The 8,322-nt window shown below is 23.4% G+C and overlaps 1 protein-coding gene across 1 annotated transcript in view; it reads left to right on the top strand.

The window, feature by feature from the left end:
* Positions 1–1,126: 1,126 nt before the first annotated feature.
* Positions 1,127–8,322, top strand: part of LOC113371967 (Y+L amino acid transporter 2-like) — an 83,123-nt gene continuing 75,927 nt past the window's right edge. Inside the window, exon 1 of the mRNA XM_026612361.1 lies at positions 1,127–1,502. The gene's annotated coding sequence lies outside the window, so the exon portion shown is untranslated. The remainder of the gene's footprint in view (positions 1,503–8,322) is intronic.

Below are 8,322 nucleotides of genomic sequence, written 5' to 3'. Positions count from 1 at the left end.
TATATTTCATATGCTCTATTCTACACATAAGAAAAATATCCTCAGATGGATTTATTTGGCATCTCTTCTTAATGTAAACATTTTTAAGTGTTTTGAGTAATAAGATCGTTAGTGCATTTTATATAAACGAATAAATATATAGTAATTATAATAATCTCATAGAAAATATTTGAAACCAATTGTAATTATACATTAATCAATATTTATTGACTATTAATTTTCATTGCTCGAATATTTAATTATAGAACAAGAAGTTCCAGCAATTTGCCTTAAGGCACGATGCCATGCATCACTAGTTACCTAAATAAACTACCAAAGTTATCATGGTCCATCTGAAAATTTTAAGGATATTATCATGGCGAGTCAGGTGTAAAATAAGGTAATAAACTTTCCGTGGAGTAAATTATAGTAATCGCAAAAACAACGAAAATGAAAATTTTTATATATCTTTACGTTTCAGGATTTCTGAATATTTTGGCATACCTTAGAAAATGTGTGTGTGTGTATGTGTGTGTATGTGTGTGTGTATGTGTGTATATATATGTGTGTGAACGGATTTTGCTTACATTTCTATGGGTTCCGTAACATCGTTTGTCCGTTAGACGACGATGCAGCGCTTACGCGCTTCGATATTTCGACTCTATGCAGCTAAAGCAGTGCGACTGATTAGAAAAAATGTTCAAAATTTTCAAAAATTATCAAAATAAAATAATCAACATTTTTAGCCAAACGTTCAAAAATTCATTTTTGAAAATGAAATGAAAGCCAAAATTTCTCAAAAATCTAATTATTTGAAAGTTTAAAAAAAAAATAATCTTTTTTTTTAAAAAAAATAATTTTTGGTACAGGAAATTTCAGCAATTTCCCTTAAGGCACGATGCCATACAATAAATTTTATTTAAAATATTTTTTAATTCCGCAAAATCCATCATCCCCTTTGACCTTAACAGCACCCTATGTGTCCAGGTTCATCGTTTTACTACAACTGCGCGTCTTCGCACACACGCGAAATATATAAAGAGGCATCGGCCGCGTCGAAAACTCACTCGTATCCAGTATTTATTATCACAACATAGTAATAATAATGCATATACCATAAATTAAACTCTGTTCTAGTCTTGTTCGAAAAGAATTATAACAACACCACAATCTGTGTCCTTCAACAATTGATTTCATGTGAACACAAGTCGCTGGTCTATTATGACCACAACCTAAAATTTTCAGTCTGTGCCGGTCGGTGGATGCGGTAACATCGCCCACAAACCAGAATCTACAATACCTCGTAAATTGGTATTTGGTATAATATTTTAATTCAAAGTGAGTTTTACATTTATTTTATTTCGATAATAATGATTCTGTACAAGTGATTCGAGTTCCCACGTGGTTTTTAGTGACTTAATAGTTGAGCGGTATTGACTGTAATTGATTTGTTTTAAATTTAAACGTAGTAATAAAAAGTGATTGCAATTTAGCACTGGCTAAAGTGGCGTTTATATAAAAAGGTAAGGAAATTTATAAAGATTTATTATAATTTTTTTAATGCAAGCTGATGCTGAACCCTAGTAGCTAGCTTTTACATTTTTTTGCTCACCAATTTGGAAATAGTTTTATTTTATATACTGTCTTGAGTTAAAAATTGTGCACACTTTTATTTTGCTTCATTAATTAGAATTCTAAACTTGCTGTGATTTATTTAGATTAATATTTTTGTATAATTAACACGATATGGCTATGTCAGTCATATGTGTCTGACGCTAAAAAGATCTAAATGAGCCTTGTCAGACATATATCAAAAAAAGTTTTAATCTAGGGCCATGTTAGTCATGAATGTGTGTTATAAAAATAGTGTTTTCCAGAAATTATAGCACACATATTTTTTTCTTTGATACATCAGGATTTTTAGATACAATTTTACCTAAATTGTTTAATAACGTGTTAAAAATAAAAATCACAAAAAAATTGCAATTTTTTTATAATTATTGATTTGTTATATGAACATATTATTGGATATAATTATTAATTTTATTTGTACAAAGAGAAGTTCTAGCAATTTTCGTGAGGTACAAATATGTATTTTTGTATAAATTTTTCTTCTAAGTAAGTTTTATTTTTTATATTGTGTTGGGTTAAAATTGTGCACACATTTCTTCTTCTTTGGAAAAAAATAATCAATTTATTCGAACTATAAATTATGTTGCTTTCGAAAAATATAATCAATTTATTCGAATAATTAATTATGCTGCTATACTTCAGATTCATATTTTTATGTGTTTAATTTATTTTCTATTATTTTTTGTTGAGAACTATTATATAATAAACCATATGTTAAGTATGAAATTATATATTAAAATATCCAGTACCAAATCTCACTTTTTTATAAAACGTTTTATAATTAAACGAATATTCTCACAAACCATGTGAAAATGGTACAACATTAAGCAGAATAGTTAAAAATAATTTAGCCGCCAATTAGCAGACATTAAATTATTTTCACTGAATAATAATTTAAAATTTAATCTACAATCTACAACTCCTAAAATAGTATTTGTTTCCAAAGATCCAATAATTAATATCTTTTCATAGTATTGCATTGAATTCATATAGAACTATAATAAATTTTACACCAAAATTTTAATTATAGTATAAATTTATGAGTGCTATTATTTATAGCTATTATAATGATTAAACATGATTTTTATATAACGAATATAAGCCTAAAGAATTTTTTTTTTATACATGCTTTTCTTTGCTGTTAAATAATTAGTTTCTTCAAAGGATGATATTAATGAATGAGTTGAAAATGTATTATATATTTTTCATAGCAAGATGATGCTGAATCATATTTGTGTTTTTAAATTTTTTTTGTAAAAATATAAAATCGTAGCTCATTAATTGAAATTCAAAATTCTAATTTATCTGGTTATAATTATTAATTAATTATTGATTTTGGTAAATTCAACATACACCTATAACATATAAAATAAAACATAACATTAAAATTTTAACTTGGGATATATAACTTAACTTCTAATTAATAACATTTTAACAGTAATATATGTAATATATTTTTGACAATTTTTACAAATAATTAAAACATTAAAAGTACTAGAGTTTATGAATTAGTCTATATTAATGAATTTAAAACGCAAAATTATTACCAAGTATAGAAAAACAAGTTTGAATGAAATTTCTTTGATAATGAATAATTAGTTTCTTTAAAAGATTAGACTACTACAATTAATAATTATTATAATATGTAATTACAAAAAGTGAACTAAAATGTATTGTATGATATTTCATAACTCAATTTATACAAAAGCATTTAATTTATTCGATTACATAATATGATAAAATGCTAATATTCTTTAACCTGAGGTCTGAGTACCGTTATATATGAACAATTGTATAAAAAGAATTATGTATTTTGGGTATACAGAAGTGAAATATTGATATAAATTGAATATCAGTAAAGTTATTGACATAATATATACATGTATATGTATATACGATTTCAAACAAAAATTTAATTATAGGAATCTTATTTAGATTACATTGATCTTACAGAACTACTTATAAACTATGAGTTCAAAATTTTATGATTTATTTTTGAAATTTTATAATTCCAACAAAAAATGTTTAATCACTTCTAAATTGACTTCTGCAATCAAAATAAAAAATTGATATTATATTGATTATAATAAAATTCTAAAAATTTCTAAAAATAATTTTGAGGCAAATTATGACCGAAAATTGTCGATGGTATTTTATATATGTAATTTCCTTCCATTTATCTTATATAACTTCAAATTTAATTATTTCAACGGTATTAATCATTTATACAAATATTGTCTTCATTATTATTCATTCAAAGACAATAATAACTAGTTCATTATTTTTAAATAAAATATTTATACGTACATGAATGCGTTTCGGAAAAACCTTCAACGTATTATTGATACAAAATACTTAGAAATTATAATGATAGCATCAATTTATTTACTTTCATACTTTTGTATTCAAATTTTTGTAACTTTAATTACCAAAATATAATCTATAAAATTTAGTTTAAAGCTGCCAAATAAATTTTAAATCTGTCGTTAAATAAAAAAATTAAAAATTAAAAAAAATACTGTGACTAAATGCGCATGTAAAATAAGTGCTACAATTTTAATTTAGATTGAAAGAAAGTATTTAGTGATTTTTTTTATTTTTCCTTGTTTAAAGAAATATTTATTTTTTGCAGATATTTACAAGATTTGTACTCATGTATCAATTAGTAACATAATTAATTACTCCAAACCAGTTTTTATGATTATTTCTAGATACGTCTTGATATGAATTCAATGCGATGTAAATATATCGTTTTAAAATACACGTGGCATTTAGTTTTTTTTGGAATTAAAAAAAAATAAACATTTGTATTAGAAGGAATACCCCAAAATCGGCTGTTGATGTCTTGATTTATACTGTTTTATATTAAAAATTTGTCATACATTCCATTTCTAAGAACTCCGAATCATTTTGTTCTACGTTTTATCAGTACATATTTAAATATTTGTATTGTTTCTTATTCATGGGTTATCATTATAACTAAAAATGGAAATTTAGGTACTGTTTATATAATTAATTATATCGTTTAATTTTTCTATACTTGTAGTCTAAATCAAACATCCATACGTTTATTTTACGTTATTTATGTTTATATTGTTAATTGATATAATACTAATTTCATACGTCTTAATATCTATTTATACATAATAAATTAATATTTTAAAATATTTTATTGTTCAAATATATTACATAAAAACACAATCATTTTGATATTTTTATCTTATTATTTTATTACTGTTATATAATAAATATTTTCAATTAGTCCAACGCCAGTCTAGAATATTTTATAGTTCATTTTACGTAATTCATTTATTATTAATGAAGTTTAATAATGAAATTTTACACTATTATATTCAATATATTACTTCTAAAGAATGCATGTATTTATTAAATTATACATACCATAACAATTATTTACGAGTACATTTAATCAATTATATTACAAATAATTTCTATATAATATTAATTCTGAATAAAATTTAAATTGCATCAAATAGAACTCTTGTAGAAATTTAATTTCATATCAATTCATATAATATAAATTGTTTTTTATATAGAATTTTTTTTATCTCACTCAATTCTATTTTTTAATTTAAAGTAAAACTAACCTAGAAGTAAGAGTAACTAGCTTCTCCTAATTATTGTGCATTTATTATATTTGCTAGATTTACTCAAAAAAGTTCTGAATTTTATGGCAAAAAATTAATAAATTCAAATAAAACAAATTTAATTGAACTCAATTACCTCTCATTTGGACCTCCACTTTAAAATCTAATAAAAATATTAAATTTATAAAAAAAATTTATTTTCTTAAATACATAATAGGCAATTAACATGTGATTTTGTATCCAAAAAATCAAATATACAGACCAAAATTTTTATTAATAGTGCTTCTGTGTAAATATATTTTTTTGACTTGTGACATTTTTTGTTTGTATCATTTTGGAGGCGTATTATAATTATTTAAATATTTTATCTAGCTCATAGAATTGTCATGTATTTTGATTGCTATTGGAAATAAAATTAAAAAAAAAAATCTTGTATTTCAGTAATTAGCAAATAGTAGTAGCAGTAATTTTCAAATGTTCAATAGTATTTCACTCTGATACCTCATTTCTATGAAAAAAATGATATACATTTTTATAAATTTAATTATTTGTATATCAGTTGTAATCTCGATAATTTTTCATTGGTGACATTGAAATCACAATGATTTATTTTTATATTTTCAATTTCTGCGTTATGAAACTGCATTTGATATTTATTTTCAACATGTTCAGTTCTACTTGAAAATAAAAATATCCAGTTATGTAAATAATGCACTTGCTTTGCAAAAATTTGAATATATTGATCATGATTTATCTAACTGAATCTTTATATGAAGGAGATATGGAGTTTTTTTATATTTTAAATATTTATAAAAGTTTTATGTAAGTTTAAATTAAATTTAGCTTGATCAATAATAATTAAAGTCCTCGATCTTACAACAAATAGAAATGAGTTTCAAATTATTGCAAAGTACTTCCAAAAATTTTCTCAGATTTTTATACATCGCCTTGCAAAATATAAATGTTTCAAAAATTTTAAATTATTAATAAAATTAAGATACAATTTTAATATTTTTCACTAGATTGAAAAATGTAAGGAATGTCATCAAGTGTCCATAACAAATGTATATATTTTTCACATCCATTACATAAGTTTAATTATAAATTTAGCAACAGCGTTTTTTACGATTGAATTAATTGTGCAATTAAATGCATTTTATATTCTTATTAACGCAATACAAATAATTAAATTCTGATTTGCCGGTTATACAAAGTGTTAATCGACGACAGTCGTTTAAAAAAATGCAAATAGAATGCGCATTTAAAAAAATCAGACACATATGAAGATATTTATATTTGAAATAGACGGATAGCTGGTGTAAATTTTGTAAAGGAAATGTAACTTTAAAACTTTCTTTTCAGAACAAAATTTGTACACGAATGTTTGTCTCGACGAAAATTTGTATCTGCACACACACATACACACACATAAATACACACACAGACACACATACATCCATTTTTTCTATGATATGCCAAAATATTCAAAAACCTTTGAAACGTAAAGATATATAAAAATTTCGTTTTTGATTTTTTTGAGATTACTATAACTTACCCTACGAGAAGTTAAAAATAAAATTTATAATTTTTCCAGATTTATTAAACTTTTTATGATTAAGTTTTTACAGATATTTTGTAAGCAGCTGTTTTTATCTCAAAATTTAATTATATCTTGTCGATAATTATTTTTGTAGTTTTAGAAATTTTTTGTCGAATTATCTTCGTATTTGTCGAATTTCATCTATTGATCGAATTTCTAAATATTTTTTGATATTTGATGAATCTTTTTTGAATTTATATTATTCTTTGATAAATTGCGATCTATCTTTTTATTTAAATATATTTTATCGAATTGTATATCTATATTTGTGGATAGTTGTCGAATTTATTTTTAAATTTGTCGATTTTTATAGAATTTGTTTATACATTTGTCGAAATTTATCGAGTTTGTTCTTACACATTTGTCGATTTTTCTAGAATTTGTTTCTATATTCGTGGATATTTATAGAATTATTATTTCTGCACTTGTTTATTTTTGTTGAATTTATTTCTATATTTGACGATTTTCGTTGAATTTATTTTCGCATTTACCGATTTTTGTGGAATTTATTTTTGCATTTGTCGATTTTTGTCGTATTTATTTTTGCATTTTTTTATTATTGTCGAATTTATTTTTTCATTTGTCGATTTCTGTTGAATTTACTATTACTATTACTATTTTTGTTAAATTTGTTTTACATTTATTGATTTTTGTTATTTTTTTTTCTTTATTCGTCAAAATTAGTCATATTTTTCATTATTGTCGATTTCATTACTTTATTTATCCAAGAATTTACTTTTTTATTTTTGTCGTCGAATAAAAAGTACTTTTGTCAAAAATAAAATTTCGACTTCGTTTAGAATAATGTTCACATAAAATTTTACCTACTGAACAAATTAAATGTCGTTTCAGAAATTGTAAATTTTAACAAAAACACATTATTAAAATAATTGTGATGTAAGATAAAATGTATCGATAAGTAGGATAATGATAGTAATTAGTAAAGAACAAGTTTTTTTTAGAAATTTTCAAAATCATTTACTTTTAAAAACAACCAATGTTCTAATTATAAAATATTTGTCAGTTATTAAAATTGAAAGCAAAAACCAATTTTTTAAATCAATATTCTGGCATCTAAACAGAAAATGCTCGAATTCAGGTGTCTACTGTCACAATTTTGAATTTAAATGCAAAATTTCAAATTGCATTTAATATCTGTTGAATATATTAATAACCATTTAAAATTCTCAGCTTATTACTAAAGATTTCAATTTCTATTACAAATCGACAATTTATCACTAAATCTGACTCCTTGTCCATTAACCCATCCATGATGCATTTTATTCATGTCCATTTGGCATGGTGAGTGTAGGAAATTGCAATTGAGAATATTCAGTGCAAATTCAGAATCATTTAACAGATTGCATTCATAGGCACAATGACTGTATAATTTAACTGATATATTATAACAATTTATTTGTTGTAACGTTTCATAGTAAACACACTACGTAGTCACACTGGGCAATCAACACTGATGTTTACATTATATATGACAACTGCAAT

The sequence above is a fragment of the Ctenocephalides felis genome, unplaced genomic scaffold (genome assembly GCF_003426905.1).
Source record: "Ctenocephalides felis isolate EL2017-DRISC unplaced genomic scaffold, ASM342690v1 CF-g0.4_SCAFFOLD_00845, whole genome shotgun sequence".
NCBI lineage: Eukaryota > Metazoa > Arthropoda > Insecta > Siphonaptera > Pulicidae > Ctenocephalides > Ctenocephalides felis.
The sequence above is the reverse complement of the archived record's forward strand: the minus strand, read 5'-3'. Positions and strand labels throughout refer to the sequence as shown.